The sequence below is a fragment of the Sphaeramia orbicularis genome, chromosome 12, assembly GCF_902148855.1.
Source record: "Sphaeramia orbicularis chromosome 12, fSphaOr1.1, whole genome shotgun sequence".
Lineage (NCBI taxonomy): Eukaryota > Metazoa > Chordata > Actinopteri > Kurtiformes > Apogonidae > Sphaeramia > Sphaeramia orbicularis.
This window is the reverse complement of record NC_043968.1, coordinates 44,200,663-44,219,341: the sequence shown is the minus strand read 5'-3', so window position 1 is coordinate 44,219,341 and position 18,679 is coordinate 44,200,663. Positions and strand designations below refer to the sequence as shown.

Below are 18,679 nucleotides of genomic sequence, written 5' to 3'. Positions count from 1 at the left end.
GAGAATTGGGATACAGTTTCTCTCTCATCTTGCTGTTAAATGCCATGCAATTAAAAAAAAAAGAAGGGGGGGTAGAATAAGAATAAATAAGTGGTATAAAAGATCAACTATAATAGAATATAAAATATCTAAATCAAATCTATTTACAATAGCAGCAGGAGTGCAACACAGTAACGGTTATGAGGTGAGGAGGTATACATAATGTCGCATAATAGAACAAAACAGCAGCAGATATGACAATAGTGTAATGTGTAATGTGTTACAAAGTGCAGATTATTTGACCCATATAGCCATTGATTACGTTACTTACTGGCACTGAATATCACTGAAAGATCTGTATAAAAGACGGTGACATTGTGTGGCATTCTAAACCAATAGCAGATCAATAGTAGCACAATCAGAGAGATGGCACAGATTGCCTGATTATTGTTACGGGCACATGTGCCGTAATGTTCGGGAAATTGTTTAGTATCGACACATGAACACAAGGTTTCTCATGCAATTTTTTTTTTTTTTTTTTTTTTTTTTTTACATATGGAGGCACTGCCAGAAAAAGCAGTTGAGTCCCTGACTTCACATTTAGATCATGTCTGACTCTGATGGCTTCAGCTTATTTAACTAGTGATATAATGAATCCAGCTTTCAGGCCTGCTCCAGCTATTACTCTAAATATAAGGCACATTTTCTGTATTGCAATGTATGGATTTCCCACTGAATATAACTCAAATGTTTCTGCAGCAGTTGCAGTATCAAGCGAGCTCATGCGTTTGTTGTTTGGCAGTTTAGCCAGGCAACAACAGCCAGCCTTCCAGTCTGGGCCAGCTGCTTGTGACAGCCCAGTCTGATGGGCCCGGCTGATAGAGAGCTTCCAACAAATACAAAAATACACACAACAAAAATACACACCACAGTATACATTCTGTCTAAACTGTTAAGGTTAATGATTGGCCACATTATCATTTGTTTGTCTATTTTGTGCTCTCACACACACTCGCTCAAATACCAAAGAGGAAACAACATCCGTGGCATCTGGCCAATCAGAGCTTCAATCTCAGGTCACGGCCATGTACACATGACAGTCATTATAGTATTACACACAGAAAAAGACACACAACATCTGTCCAGCTCCTGTGTTGTTGCATATCCTGTCTTTAACCTTTATATCCTGTCAAGGATCAAGTTTGAGAAAGTTATTTAACATCCTAATCGAAAAACAACCTAACACATTTTTTTTATTATTATTATTATTGTTAATATTATTATTATTATTATTATTATTATTATTATTATTATTATTATTATAAAAACCTTTACTTAACCAGGTGAATTCATCATTGAGAAATGGCCAAAACAACAGCACAGCTCATTGTCGACTTACATTAAAAAAATTGTCAGGTTATTTAAACATAAATTCAGCCCTCCGTTCCTTTTTAAGAAAATGGTCAGTGACCTTATCGTACCAAGTAGGCGTCTTTTCCAGGGACTTGATAGCTAGTTCACTGCGACCTAGCCAACAGTGTGATTGATTTAACTATCTACAAAACGATATTAAACTCAAACAAGAAATGATTAAATTATGTAACTGAAACAAGAAAACGTTGAAATTATGTTAAATTGACACAAGGAAGTACAATGAGTGTGTTTTATTTACAGTGGAAGAAATGAACAAGTAATTTCGTAGTGGTTTCTCTCTCGATTTCACAGCAGAATGTGCGACGGTATTAAACTGAACTCTGAAGGAGTATACTGTATCTCAAAATAGTTGTCAATCAAATGGGATTCAGCCTTTTGACTGATCCTCCAATCAGCACGTGGAAGCCCAGCACCCAGCCCAGCCGAGGTCCGCCCACAGCTCCATTCACCCCCAGAGATGCCGAGCATCTGGGGGCGGGACAACATCGTGGCATTTATCCAATTATCGTCCAGTTTTGAGGCAATGAAAAAAACTGTTCCACTCAGTCCCATTGAAGTGCATGGACGCCGAGCGTCTACAGGCAAATGCACTGAGCAGAGAAAACAGCGCAACGGGAATGTATGAGAAGTGAACAACATCGAGTTTGTTGATTTGTGATAAAGCTGATTCTGAACGAACTCGTCTGTGAGATGAACGTGTTCTAACACATTTGTAGTCAATGAAATGTCAATACAACCATACATATTTAACCATTTAATTTTCAGAATTTCTGGGGAAGCCGAGCTTCCCTTGCAGTCTATGAGAAATCGCCTCTGATCAAATCAAGACACAACAAACAACCATCTTTCATACATTACAAATAAATATAATAAGATGTCTATTTGTGTAAAAGACCAAGATCAATAAAGTAAATGTCTAAGAATGATTTCAGCACTAGTTTTGAATCAATCATACTGACCAATATTCCTATTTCTCATATGTTTTACATACAGCTAAAACATCTGTACAAACCATTGAATCATGTCACTATGGTGATTGTATCCCAATAAAAGTATTTATTCACAGACTTTACACACTGAATGGTACTGAAAGTCATTCATGGTTATTAATACACTGTTGCCCATAAAGTTGGAATCATTTTGTTTTTAGACACATTCCTCCTTTTATTCCTATTTATACACATCAGTAATAATTTCAAATAAGATATTAAATAAGATGTATAGTTTCAATGAAAGTCATCATGGTTTTGTATCTTTGTTATGTACAAAATAAGACATGATACTGTGTGATTTATTGATGGTTGCATAAAACATAAAAACACACCATCTTTCTTACTGAAATATGAATTAAGTATCAACCATTTATTGATGTCAGAGAGGCTGTTTAAGCATTCTAATAGATCTATGGATTGAAACTGAGAAAATGAACAATATGTAAAGGTGGTCCATTTGTTTCCAGTCAGAATCATTAAATTGTAACACAAAACAATGGATTAGCAGCACAAGGCTCATTGATATAAAACGAAGTTATGATCAGAAATTATCATTAAAGTGTTTGTTGTTTGGATTGTGTTATTTTTTCTGACCATTGGTGTTGTAGAGCTTTTGGCCGATGTTGTTCTGGTTATGTGGATGTATCATATATCATGTGTATAACGCTACAAGCATCGTGTATCATTACCATGGAAACACAGATAGAACTGCAGCTTAAGAGGCTACGGAGAATCAGTACTGCATATGAGTATTTAATTCACATTATATATTCCATTTTTCCTCCTTTTTATCTCCTTTGCTTGTTAACTCACTTGCTCTCATTCATTGTGTCTACATGCCACTCTGCTATTTCTGTCTGTCCTCTGGCTCTGTGATAAAACTGTGTCCGTTTGTCCCTCCATCTGTGTACAAAGTGTGTGACCAAACCTCCGAGTCAGGCATCTGGTGGGTATCAGAGTTAATCACCCAAGCTTCCTTTAACTGCCTGTGACACAAAAACTCACGCGAACACACACATAGACACACAAAGCTTTTATCGAGACCTGACAGCACATTAGATGATGTTGTACAGGACATGGGTAGAAGAAATGGAGGACAGCCTGTGGAAAAATGAAGGAATGACGGAGAGAAAAGAGGACAAAGTGAAGATAAAGAGGAGGGTACAAAGGTGGCCAGATGTGTGAAACGGGCGATCACACTTTTGGGGATTCAGGAATAGAAGGATATGATAATGACAACACTGTACTGCTTAAATAGATGTGAACTGGAAGTGTGAAACGCCCGGACAGAAGAAAAAGTGCTCATTTAGATTGCTAGAGGCAGGTGAATGAGTCAGAAAAGAGAGGATTAAAAAAAACAGATGAACTGAGCTGTGTGATAGATACAGTTTTTTACTTGAATTAAAGTCTGATCTTCACAACAGTGCAGCCCAAATACAGACTTTTATGCTGTGTAATTCCCTCTATTCTAAGAATGAAAATATGTGCAAGTAGAGGTCAGAGACAGTCAGGTTTAACTGCCTAAGAGCTACGCTAATATCGCAGACTCTGTGATTTGGACAAAGACTTTTCATGGTCAGGACCAGCAGTAATTTGCAGGGCTCAGTCAATGCCTGGCCGTCCTGTCAGGGAGGACAGGTCAGGGCCTGGAAATGATAAATCCACTTATGAAAGCACGACAGACAGACAGAAACAGGGAGGGAGGGGGAGGTTCTGCTCTTTGCTGACTTCTGGAGTTTAGAGGCTGAGCTTTAACATTATGGTCTGTATAAGGAAAAACTTCTGTGTGATCATTAATGCAAATCAGGGCTGTTTCCTAACATTTTTGTATTACACTATAACAATTTTCCTTAGAGATCAGTAGCTCTAATATCATTTTATATCTTTATATACACAACCTGTATCTAACTTAGCAAATAGATACGTTCCTTCCATTGGACATTTACTGTAGTGATTAATGTTTCAGATACATCAAGTTCTTTACCTGATGAAGCGAGTTGCGTCTCATTTCTTGTTTCAGTGGAAAAGGTCATGTGGTCTGATGAGTCCAGATAGGATGAAGTGCTTACCCATCATACCTAGAGCCTACATTACAAGTCTGTAGGGGCAGTGGTATGATCAGGGGTTGATTCAGTCGGTCAGGTCAAGGTTCAGAAATGTTATATGTCCAAAATATGACAGAAATTATGTCATGACGTTGCATGAGCTTATTAAAGATGTGCTACAGTTGACGCTGTAATCAAAGCTAAAGGTGTCCAGTCACTATTTTCTATCCAGTATGGGTACATTTTCTTGCCTTTAAAATTGATTTAGTTTATGTTATCAAATGTTGTCATTATTTTACTATTTTTTCCATATTTATAACTATTTTATCATTAATATTTTGTAGAACAATGTGCCTATATGTGGTAAGTGTATATTATGTCATGACTAAGACACGTTTTTGCAATTTTTTTAGGCATTGCTATATTAGATCAAAATGAAGAAAAGGAACCAAATAAGCACTACAGTACCGAGTCAGAGACTACAGGTGTGTTTTCATCTTGTTGTGTCTTGTATTAATAATTCAGAACAATAAATAACCATCTAGTTTCTTCAGCGTACACTCAGGACAAAAGTCAGCCATATTTGACATTTATCCTCTAATACCAATTAATAAAAACTGTTCTCTTGATACCATGTTGTTCTATCCATAATGCAAACAAAAGGTCAAATGATACACTGTGTTATTATATTAACCATATGCACTACTAGTTCTTGTTCTTCATTTAGTATTGAGGAAAACAGATCATTTTACCCCCGTCTTACTTGTTTCTGTATTTACTCTGAGTTCACTATCACCTGTCTGGTTTTTGCTCCTGATACTCTTCATTATTGATCGGTGAATGGCTAATGTGTCCGAGCAGTGGGCCGGGTGGGTCGGGCCCTGCTGCTCCGGTGGAGGAGGTGTCAGCACAATGAAGACAGCTGTTCTCCATCTACACTGTTTACTGTCAACCAGACAGGGTCAGAGCACCAGGTTCATGCAGGACGAGCCTGTCCCTCCAACTGATTCTGCCTGTCTCTCCTTTCATCTCTCCCATCCTCAGCTTTATGCATCTTACTGCCATGTTCTCCATTTCTTGTCTTTTTTTTTTGCAGCCAAACACACAGATGACAGACATTCACCCCACTCCAGTGAAATCTTTGTCACGTATTTTCCATTACATAGTTCATAAATGTTACATACATCATATCCAGAAAAGCTGAGGCATTTTCTAAAACGCAGTAAAAACTAAAATCTGTGATTTGTTAATGTGCTTGAACAATTTTTTTAATGACAAAGAAGGCATTTTTAACTCAACAAATTTAGATTTTGGTTCCATATACTCACAAAAAAGTTGAGACAAGGTCATAATAACAATAAAAATGTATTGAATGCACAAGTAACTGCTCTGTGAATTCAATAAGGTTCACTGGTAACAGATGAAGGATCATGGCTGATAAAATGATGTACAGATATTTAATGGAATGAACATTTTTCTCTGCATTTTCACCTCTCATCCATGTAAACACCATTTTAGGTCACTGAAGATTTCTTTTTTTTTTTTTTTTTTTTTTTTTTTAAAACACCTTCCAATGTGATGATTTCTTAAAACTCCGGTTTATGTGTATCCATATGGACAGAGAAAACCAGAGGAAAAAATGATGCCATCACACCTCAGTTTGCACACGCCTATTGTTGCTTTGTGTGGTGAACACACACCTGTGTATGTCTACCTGAAACAACAACAACCATGCCAGACATATAGGTCAGAGGAGTAAAAATCAGCCTTTTATCTGCAGTAGCTCACAGTCATATGACACATTTGGGCAACAGACACAATGTACTAGTGTTGTGGCCAAATCTGTATAATATAGAGAATATGAATGAATATGAAACAAAGCTATGTGTACTGGATTTGAATTTTAAACAGAGAGAGAAAATGTCCATTTAGAAATGTACCTGTACTCTAATAGTGCAAACAGAGTAGTGGTCTTTGAAGTAAAGATAGGTAGTGGCTCAACATGTTGCGCCAAAGTTCATGAGATAATTTTCAGTCGCCTCAAAAAGATAAAGAATGATATGTGTAAAGTGATGTAAAGAATGATAATTCTTCTTCATCTACAGTACATAATACTTTGAAAATATTCAGAAAGTCTGGGGAATTCTCAGTGAGTAACCATTAAATATGAGAAACCAGTGTGCTATAACCACTGAAATTCCATTTAAAAATTTGTATCTTCAATGTACAAATTTTTAAAAAATAATTACAAAAAGAAAACTGAATTTGACACAGTGGTATGTCAGTGGTACTTTTCTGAGCATGCTGAAAGCAAAAGAATCCTGTTTGTATTTGCAGAGTACACTTAAATTAATGCCTATGGAAACATTTTTTACAACACCTTTTCTTTGCACTTCCGTCACTTAAGTAAAGACTGAATTAAAGAACAACTGATTTCAGTTTTCTGTATTTTAGAAAATGTCCCAGCCTTTCTGGAAATGAGATTTGTCAGTTTTCAAATGGAAACAAAATTGCTTGTAATGAATTTCATGTTTTTACCTTTGCTCATCATGTGACCACAAGTACAGCTTTGACAGTCCAGAAGCAGAGGATCTTTTCTCTGTGTTTAGTATATGTGATGGCAGCACATACCTTAATAATAAAAATGTATGTTTTAATGTAAAAAAAAACAAAAAAAAACAAAAAAAACAATGCAACGGTGAAATGTCAAATAGTTGATTGGATTCCTGTTTTTTTAAAATGCTAGAAAACTGGTCCCACTATTAAATGTCCACTGTCTTTGCCTCGTCTGTCCCGTAAACACTAACCCACTCATGAAAACACACAGAGCTTCCCCACGTCTTCCTCCTGGGATCAGTGTGAGCAGCTGTTCTAGCACTGCAGTCATAGTAAATCAGAGCTTTCTCCTAATTGACCTGCCTTCTTAAATAAATGTAATGAAATGAAAAGCGTAACAGCTTAAGAGGGACGGTAAAATGTTTGATAAAGTCAATTTACACCTCTTAAACAAATAAAAACAATCAACACTGCTTAAACCCAAGCAAGTCTACCTTTAATACATTTTCAGATGATAAATACATTAATGTATGTTTCTAAAAGTTTTTTTTTTTTTTTTACTTTTTTATTTTAATTTAGTCAGATAGAGCTACTTTAAATTGATAAATTTTCATGCACTTAAATAATATATAGACTTTAATCATTTGAAAAGTAAATCACAATAACACACACAGTAAAATCATTATAACTTATTTGCATATACGCATACATTTTAGTCAGCATTTTCATTTTTGTGTTTGTCAGTTGGATGCTTGATACAATGTGATACTATTTGGCTTTTGTCATATACTTGTATTTACTTTGCATTTCTAACATACACTATAATTAGTGATCAATTATGTATTTTTAATCATGATTTAGTCCTTCTGTTCATTTTATTCGAGTGTGTTCCAAGTGTTGTATACTTGTCCTCTGTGAGCATGTTCACTTGCTTTGCTTTGATTGGGCGAAGAGAGAAATACCATAGCAACAGCCAGTTGATGGATTAAAGCTCTAATTGGGAAGAGAAAGTCACTGTGATTACACACATACACACACACACACACACACACACACACACTGTCACTTGATTAAAAGGAAACAGAAGCCAGAAGACAAGTTACTTTCTCTTCCTGTGCAGCAATGTTACCATTTATGTTATCCCCACATACAGTCGTACACACAGTCAATCACACTGTCAGCTACACTGCAGGAATCAAACATGGAGGCTTTTCCCTGGGCTGCCATTGTAAAATAAGTAGAGGTAGTGTTTTCCCCCATGCCCTTCTATCATCTGTGTTAATCAGGACCATGCGGAGCCACTCCACATTCATTACATCTTGATTAATCCATTAATTATGAGAAACCTCTGTTCGATTGTGGCAAAAAATAATCTGTGTGGATGTGTTTGGATGAGTGCTCTTATATGTGTACACATTGACTTTTGATGTACAGTGTGTGATTAATGGCACATGCATAAAGATTTACATTGTGTGTAGTTGAAATGTCGGCGGCTATGTATGCCTTTTTGTTCATGTGTGTGTGTCTGTGTGTGCTGAATATATTATTGAGCAAGAGTGGATGTAATTTGTGGTCGTCTAATAGAAAGTGGTCATGCAGGCAGACCTAGCCATGCATTGCAAATCAGTACAGCTGGCCTGCCCCTCCATCAAGGTGACATTCAGCTCTGTGTACTTCACCTGAAAAGAGGTGTGAGAGGGTGTGTGATCTCTGATTTTGCTTTGTTTTGGCATCTCCTCCAAAACAACCAATATAAAGCTTTGATTTAGGAGAGTTGTTTGCTGTAGAGGCTTGGAAAACTTTATCCCTTTGCTTTTACTCATCCCTGGAAATGTTGAGAATAGCAACATGTTCTATACACCTGTAGAGAAAAGGCTCAATTATGAAAAAAAAACTGTCGACATACAGTTTAATTAACAATATTCTGTTCTGTTTTTCTTCAGTGTTCTGTTTTTCATGTTGATGATGATAAGTGACATGTGGGGTGTAGATGCAAATCGTGAACTTTAACTGTCTTTTAACCATCACAGTCTTACATGACACTTTCACCATGTTCCAGTTGCACATCATGGATGACTTTAATCCCAGCTGCTTCTTTCATGGCATCAGTGTGTCTGAGGAAAAGACAGATACCCGCTTTCTCTTAAAGTTCTTTCCAGTGTAAGATCTACCCAGGTCTTTAACATGCATCCAGAATTGAACCTGGACAAAATATCTTCACACGGAGAAATTTAAAAAGCGTCAAATATCCATTCCTCAGCGCAAACACATGACTAAGTTCAAGACCAGGAAGAGTTTACAGAAACACCATGTGAAAAAAATGAAGTTTAACTGCTTGTAACCATTCGCCTCCCAGAGTTCCAGACCATGAGGCTTAGGATGTACATGCAAACCATGGCAGGCTTAATTTAACTCTCTATACATCGCAAATCCAGCCAATTCCATTTTCCAATAGATTACCATGGCCTCAGAACTGCACATGCTGATTTAATCCGAAATACTTTACACACAGAGTGTCTCTGATGTGGCAACAGAAACACATAGGCAATCTAGATTTACTTCTACACCTATACTATGTCATCAAGCTTTTAAGGACTTTTAAGGATTTCAGAATATTCCCTACTCTTCATGGCCATATGTGCAAATCAAGGCTTAAGTCCTGTATAAATAACAACAGCAATGCATTTTTGTCCTCTGTAGGAGGCAAGAGTTTCACATCTTTAAAAAATAAAAAATGCTGTCCATTGCAAAGGACAGAGCATATAAAATAAATGTACCTGAAAAAAACGTTGCTTTATGCTGTTTCCAATCAAGACAAGCTTTTACTGGACGACATAAGGTAAATAAATATTTTTCAGGAAAGTAACAAGGTCTCAGACTTATACATGCTGATATCTGCTTCATACAGGGCAAATATGTATGACTAAAAGACAGAAAACTTCAACTGAACTGAATATGTATCTTGTCTACTGTTTGTGCATTGTACAGATGTATCAGGTGACAAACGCTGTAGCAGCTGAAAAGTGAAATACAAAATAAATCACACATAGGACCGAGTCTGTCAGAGCTGCATATCTTTGTGTTTTCTCTATCTTCTGCTGCCTTCTGTCTCTTAGCTGTCTATTCCTTCCTTCTTCTGAATCTCTCCTTTGTTTTACTCGTCTCCTTTCTTCTCTGCATTCTTCTATTTCATCACCCTGTTTTCTCTCGCCTCCCTCTCACCCTCTCCTCTCCTCTCTCTTTCTCTCTCTCTAGTGGTAGATTATTTTTGGGCTGCCTGGTTAATTTCAGTATGAAGTCAAGCTCAGTGCCAGGGAAAGTGGAACGCATATAAAGAAGCCAAAAGACAAACAGAGACATCAAAAAGCCTCTCATCTTTTTTCAGCATCTCTGCACGGAGCTGCATTTAAGCAACATCTCCTATATGTTTTCTAAGCACAGTAAAAGGTACACAAAGTTCTCTGTTTGTAGTTAAATAATAAGATTAGCATCTCCTCTTTTTTCCTTTCGCCTGTTGTTTTCTGTTAATCAGGTGAGTGGTAACAGTGTAGTCTGGTGTGTCTGTCCTGTACATCCTGACAGCATCAGTCTCAGCACCAGTTAATGTGTCAATCAGCTGCTTTCTGACACACTAAAGCGTCCTTGAGCAAGACACTGACACCCGGCTTAATCACTGTAATTCACTTTGAACAGGGGCGTCAATTAAACCCCTCAAATGAACTCCAACAGTTTCATCGTACCATCAGAATTGATTTTTTTTTTTTTTTTTCAGCCCCACCAAAATTCAGCATGTTAAAAATGTGTGTTTAATAATTCAGCTGGCAGCAGGCCTGATGCCGATGAATGCTGGTGATCCAGTCAACTGTTGAGTGCTCTGAGAGCCTTAGTGGAGACAGGAGATTATACTGTATTACAGGCAAAGAGGATGATGGTAGTTATTAATTTAATAATAGCTAATGGAGAGATTGCATGTGTGTGTAGCATGTGTGTGTAGAACATGAGTGAGTGCTGTGTTTCCAATTTCAATGTATTTATCAAGTGAATATCTATTTTTTGTGTATCTGTGCAATAGAGTGAAGATAAAAAATGGTCTGGTCACAACTGTTTTTATGTTTTTAGAAATTATTTGACTCAGAGCATAAATGTGCTAAATCTTGCACACTTTAATAAGATGACTTGAAAAACAAATGACAAAATTTAGGTTAGCTGAGGTTTTCAATGTAAATGATAAAGTGTCATTACACACTTATATACTGGTTTATGTACATTTACATAATAGATTTATACATTCTCAAAATGTCTCAAAATGTCACATTTTGACCCAAGACTGTATCTTGGAAACTACAGCTTACCTGCATTTTGACTGGATTTTTCTTTATTAGTACTACTTGGTAACTATTACTACTTTTATTCTGAAGCCATCTTACTTGTAGACCAGTGGTATCAGTTTTGTGAGCTGCTATTTTGAAGCCTCAAGGCTAGTATTTTGGCTATCAGGATCTTGGTTTTTTTTTAGGCAGAAATGTTTGAGTGAGCGGATGAGGCTGCGGAAGAGTTAGGAATAAAACAAACACAACTGATAATATCCTCAAAACACCAACCACACTATTTACACTATCATGTTAAATGACAGCCAATAATTTTAACTCCACCTGTATATTTTCAGAAGCAAAAAAAATGTTTCAAATTAGCCTGTATAAACATTTTAAGTACTATCTCTCCTATTTAGCAGGCTTGCTAACAGAACATATAATCCAGTACAAATCAACACTAACATTAGCTAACGTAGCTAAGTTATGCTTACATGCCAGGTGTTGTAATAGAGGGTATGCACGTGATGTCACTGAGTGGTAGAAAGAGGGAGATGAGTAGCGGCTTTGGCTTGAATACTGCAAAACTTTGGAACAGTCTAAAAAATGGGGAAGAGCTGTTGTGCCATTGATCGCACAAATAGTTTTAAAAAGCACTCGGAGCTATCGTTTTAGTGGCTACCTAAAGCCAAAGACAGAAGAAGCAGATGGATCGCTGCAATTCATAGAAATAACTGGAATCCAGGCAACGAAACCTGGATTTGTGTCAGGTAACGTTCATTTATGCTGTATTCTTGTGTAAAATCATACCTGATTGATAACTGAAACGTTTTTGTCTCCAGTTGTGTGATTCTGAACCTTGTGCTCTACATGATTTGTAAACTAGCTTAAACTGAAGCTAACCTAGTTTTCCAAATAAGGGGGTACTGTAGCACAAAGCTGTTGTAGTTGTGTTGTATCAAGTATTTGATGTTAACTCTACTTAAATCTCCACAGTACCAGTAGATCATCCACTCACTTGGGTCAGTACTAAGGGTTCAACTCCAGTAAATCAGTAGTGAACTGTGAGCACTACTGCTGGGCCTTTACCTTGGCAATCACCACCAAGAAAATACGTCTGCACTGACAGAAAACCTCAAAAACAATAGTATGTTGAACTGAAAGCACTCACCAGCTGTAATCCTCTAATTAACGATGACCAGGATGTCAACAGCTCTTTGTCTTTTGTATGCTTTCAGCCTTTGCATTGGGGATTTTCCCGGCGTTGAAATCAGGTTCATATAAATGTCAGGATACGTGATTTCCGTCCACATATCAATGTTCGTAGACCACTTGTTGTTTGGTAGTTGTATGGATCCATGTCCAGTTCAATTGTCTTTAATTTCATGTTATATTCCACATTTTTCCCAGTCTCGCTGTAGCTACTGCTATGCTCCGCCATGTTGAGCCGGTTTGTTTTTGCCACTCAGTCTGATTTAGAGGGGCGTGGCCCAGGGGGGACGTGACGTATGTGCATTTCCTCTATTACATGTAACAGTCAAATTCATGAATATTTGAACTTCTGAAAGCTTCTTTGTTTAAGATTTAGGGTGATTTAGAAGGCTGTAATTGCAGAAACACAACATAATATTCAAAATTATTTATGTAGTCAGAGAAAAAAAATGTAAAAATGTATTGTCTTTAAGGCTAATAACATTCATTTTGTCTTCTGTTTATGTAATTATACTTTTCTTTTTTTCTTTTGTTCAGACAAGGTATAGTTTTTAGATGTTACCTGCTTGACAGTTTTGACTGTGACTCCAGTCTTCCTCAGAAGCGTCATCTGACGTGCTGCTGACAGCTCGACGGGCTCTGATTGGTCCGTTGAGCCGACCAGCTGATAAATGACACGAGAGCAGCACGTCGGATGAGGCTTCTGAGGAAGAGTGGAGTCACAGTCGAAACTGTCCTGCAGGTAACATCTAAAAACTATACCTTGTCTGAACAAAAGAAAAAAATAAAAGTATAATGTGTTGTCTTTACCTCTGCATGAATCATACATCGACACAGGGAGTGCATCTACCATATTGTGTTACCATATTTGTCAACTAGCTCAAAACAGACTTTTTTTTCCATTTTGAGGTGTGAATTTGTATTACTGAATGACTAAAAACAACCGGTGGCTCTAATGCTGCTACAGGTGAGCAGAGGTATTTATGTGGTTACAAACTGCACTTTCAGCATCACTATCCAGGAAAAAATACATTCAATACGCTTGGCTGCTGTAAAGTGTCGTCATCTTAACATTTTGATCCACGGTGGATGGACTCACTTTTGGAGCCAGTCTTAAGTGGCCATTCATGGAACTACAGGTTTTGGCCCTTCCACTGTGGCTTCATTTCTCAGCCCTGGAGGTTGCTGCTTGATCTGTGCTTTGTGTGTCTTAGTGTGTGTGTTTTTATTCCATGCGGGCTAATGCTAGCTCTCCTTACAGCTGTGGCTCAGCATGAGTAAGATTTACACTGTGTGCTGTGCTGACCCAGCTTATTACTGACTCTGTGAGTGTGTGTGTTTGTGTGTGTGTGTTAGTGACAGCCACAGGTTACACTGTAGATCGTCTCTGTATGTAGGCGGCACATGATCGGCTTAGGGGACAATACGCTGCAGGACACACACACACACACACACACACACACACACACACACAGGTGTTAATATCCTCAGGTCTGACTCACACTGTCTATTCTTTCTCTCTTTAACTTGGTGACTCACAGAGGTGGATTGCCCTCAGGTGTCATGGCGTAAGATGAATAATTCACCCCGAGGACTTCTCGCAGCCTCACACCCCTCTCTCCTTCTCTCTCCCTGCCCTTTTTCTCACCCCTTTTCTCACCCAGACTGTCTCTCTCTTATTTTTCTTCATCCTTTCTCCTCCTCCTGTAATTAGTCTCTGTGTGTGAGGGAAGACACAGCATATGTTGCACTGAATCAGACTGAGAGAGAGCTTTAAGGAATGGAAAGCCTAAAAGAGAAAATAGAGGGAAACGTGGACATGGGCAGGATTAGGTCAAGGGAAAAACACTGGTAACCATATGTGTGCCAATATACAGACAACCTGTCCAACCTAAATGAAAGATATGGCTGCAATTCAATGGGGTCTGAAGGAGGAAGTCACGGTGACTGTTAAAATAATCAGACCCTTTTCTGTTTACTGCCAGCAGTGATCTGACACTTTGTATTCAGCGTCCATCTCATGCTCCTTCGAAAGCAGTTTTTGTGATGCTACAATAACCTCTGAAGCAACTTAAAGTGACCTTATTAAAATATAGTGAATGTTTGCAAAGCAGGTAAAAGCATACAGGCAAGGGCATAATGCCTCTGTCCTGTATCCTTGAAAATTATCAGTCAGCCAGGAAAACTTGGTCACCAAGAAACAAAAGACAACACATACAATTCAATCTCGCTTTTACTTCGATGCCAAGATAGAGTGAGTGAGAGAGTAGAGAATATTGTGAATCGAGCCAGCAAGTTATGTTTGGATGGTTGTCAAAATACACATTTACAGTCATACCTGGGCAGTGGAGCAGCTGGATGCTTTCTGAATTCTTAGGTCATCTCTGATGCTTAATTCCTAGAGGAAAACTACACGTCTATGCCTCATATGTAGACGTTGAGGGTAGCTATTTTCAAGGCTATATTCAAACATATGTTTGCACAGGCTGAGGAAGGGGCAGTGTCTTTATTCATCTCAGTTCTAGGACTGTGGTGATGCAGAGGTCCAGACCAGAAAATTGCACAGTCATCTGAAATAAAGTTCAACCCAGCTCAACATTTGTATCAACAGCTGAAACAGCATCATCCACTGCATTAACACAGCGTTCTCCAAAAAAAAATACCATAATTTATGCACATGTTTTATGTCACTTTCATGGACCTCCTGTTTCTATCATTTAAAGATATAACTGTCACTTCATATTATGATATATGAAAAGAACTACGACTGTGGTATTTACTCTGCTAACTTTTGTACTGACATTTTCAAATTTTTCCTTTGGTCAACTATTATTTTTTATTATTTTAGGTACTATTATAAAAGAAACATCTTGCTGCTGTATCTAAACATCTGTAGAGGGATGTGAGTTTGCCTCTTTCCTACTCTCTGTACCTGTCATTTTCTTCTTTCACTATCTTTTGTTTCTTATTTTTATACATTTAGTGCATTTTCTAAGTGAACATGCTTTCAGTGTGAACCTATTGTTGCTCTTATTTGACCAGGACTTCCTGTATCTCAGTGAGACAAATAATAAACCCACTGGATAAATAAAACAATGGCAGCATATTCCCATTGCTGCCGTTAACGTACAACTTTTGGCTGTTTTACCCTGACCTCACCAGAAAGATGAGAATGTTTTTGATTTTTGAAGGGTCCCAAAACAGTGGGTGTCACTTGTTGACCTCAAGTGGTTGTCTAAGTAAGTACTGTCCTCAGAATGAGATGATTGGGATGCATAGGGCTTAATAACAAAATTTGTGGACTCCGTGTATAATTTTTAGGGCATCTGGTGGTGAAGCTGCAGATTACAACAAACTGAATCCACTCCAAAAAAGCATCAAACTTGTCTTTTGTCTCCAGTAGGGAGAGGCATTAACAATGCTGACTTGATTTTTGCTCTTATCACTTTTTTCACTTCTTTTCTTTGACACAGTGTTTCTCATTGTAGAGGTGGTGGTCATAATAGTGATCAATGTGAGAAAAGCTTCAGTCATTATTGCATTTGCTATTTATCTTTGAGTTTACCATTCATTACCTGCCCTGTCACCAGAATGAAAAGAAAACATCTAGGTTACTTCTAGATAATTTACTTCCTCTGACTGAGGCTGTGAGGGCAGACTCAAGGCTACAGTGGCTCACTACTCACTCTCTAGTGTTACAAAATGGTACCAGAAGAGTGCCATCTCGGACCTAGCTCATAGTTCTGGGCACAATATATTGACGTCATTGGAATAAACTGTTAATTTGAGGTCATTTTGATTATCTTAATGTAGAAATACTCCATATGGGTCCTTAAAACCTAGGAGATCAATGTTTGTGTCCTATTTACAACTGAAGGTGAATCAAGGGTTCATTAATCATCATGTATTTGAGTCTTATTTAGCCCTAACCAAGTTGTTTGTGGTCCTAACCAGCCATAAAGGGCTGTTTTATAAATGTTAAATTACGTTATATAAAACTAAAGTGGATGGTGACAGTGTCTTTGGTGAATAATATCACTGGAATCACATTTAGACCCATTTGATAAATAATAGAAACACTGTCAGCCAATCAGAAAACATCTGAATTAAAAGAGAATCATGTTAGCAGCACACAGCACTGATTCTGCTTTTATTTAACTTCTTATTAATATTGTGAGCAATAAGATTAGGAAACAGTTGGGTCACAGTAGCCCAGCGATTAAATTAACTAGCAGTTAAGTGCAGGCAGTAGCAATGAGCGCTGAGCTTCCCCCCTGATTACCTTGATTATACTGGCATTTGTGGGTAATTTTTTGTGGACCTTTAAGATAAAGAAAAACATTTTGTGTAACACATTTATTTTAGTTTGAGGAAAAGCAGATAACCATTTTGCCTTTTCTATGAAGAGGAAATTTGTGTGTTTGTGTAGAAACCCATAATGTTACTGTTATAGTTATGATTTTTGATGTAGTTAGCTCTTAACTAAGTGTTTGTAAGTGTAACCAGCAGTCATTATCATGTAACTCTCTTGTGGCTATTATCCTTTTTCAAGTTGTTTTTGTGGTTTTAATCAACCTCTTCTGTCGTGTTGGGATATTTCATTAGACTGAAACAACATACTGTGAAATTACATCATCATCTATATTATAAAAGCCAAGTGGCCTGTGTGTGTGTGTGTGTGTGTGTGTGTGTGTGTCTGCTTTATAACTAATAAAATGGACAGATCTAGCCTGTGTCTTTTGGAGCACTAATGTATTTTGGGTCAAGGATCAGACATGCCAAAACCGCTTATTGATAAAGCCAGTACTTTTGGAGTTATTAGTTGTTTTTAAAATTACAATGGGCTTACAGGCGGCCTGCGGAGGAGTCCATTGACAGCCCCAAAAAGGGGGGTGGGGGTGGGGTGGGGTGGGGCCTGGATCCGGATCAACGGAACCACCGGGACACGATGGGAGAACCAGGTCTGACTGTGATCACACACTACCAGGGTCGGTCTGGTTCTTACTGTGGCTCAGTTCTACTCAGCTGGTCCCCGGTCAGACCCGGCCCATTAACGCCCCCCCCCAGTGTAATAGACAGACCATTCTGAGTTGGCTCCAATCAGAGGGACTGGAGTTCAGCAAATCCAGACACAGAACAGTAGTGGGTCGCAATAAACCGTCATGTTCAGTCCTGTCTAAAAGTCTTATGCTGCCTTAACAGACTGTTCTGCACAGACTCAGATCACACAGATCAGAGTTCAGTGGATCCGGACACAGGATGCCAGTGAGACACAATAAACCATCACATGCAGTCCTGTGTAAAAGTCTCTGGTCCACGTCGATGTCAATACAAAACAACATGAAGGCCATTATTTTTCTTGCTAATCTGTGTGTTACACCAATAAACTTAGTCAAGTCATCAAGTAATGTGAATGTGATGAAGTCATACAGTAATGATGTAAAGTCCTTTCAAAGAAATATATAAGGTAACTGGGAATGCAGTCTTATCTGTTACTTTTGATTTCAATACAAAACAAAATGAGGGCCATTCTATTTTTTCTTGATCTGTGTGTTACACCAGTAATCATAGCTCAGCTCCCCGTTTTATCAACTCTACTACTTGTAGAACCCCTGGATTCCCACAGGTCAATGCGCTAGTATATTCATATTTTTCTTATTATTCACACCAGAAAATCCAAGTCTAATGCTTTATGTTCATACAGTTACACAAATTCACACCTGGGAAATTGTGTTGTGTTTGCTTTATAGTGTGATTTCCAAATGCACCACACAAACCTGGTATTGGTTGTCGGCATTAGCAGTCTTGAAGCCTCTGTGCTCACTTATTGTAAGTCACAGAGGATGTGAGCAGTAGTGAATAATAACATTTTAAAGCTGAGTTCATTGAGTATGGCGATGACATCTTTTATTCCCTCTCACTGAAGTCATTTCTTGCGCCAAGATTTTTAAAGTACTGTACTTTCTCCCTTTTTGATCGGTTCGCTTGTCTATTTGGAATTATCTACCGTGTTCCCATTTTGCCTCTTTAATAGATCAATAAAATGTCAAATTTGAAAGAAAAAAGATGAGATAAAAATATCTTATGGGATGACTGAGGATGCTATTTCAGTTCATGTCACCTTAGCTTTGAAATAACTTGAAAGGCTAGT

The 18,679-nt window shown here is 37.9% G+C and overlaps 1 protein-coding gene across 1 annotated transcript in view; it reads left to right on the top strand.

Moving 5' to 3' along the window:
• The window catches only part of cacna1c (calcium channel, voltage-dependent, L type, alpha 1C subunit), a 228,548-nt gene that overhangs the window by 19,088 nt on the left and 190,781 nt on the right, over window positions 1–18,679 (top strand). The gene's annotated exons all lie outside the window — the stretch shown is intronic.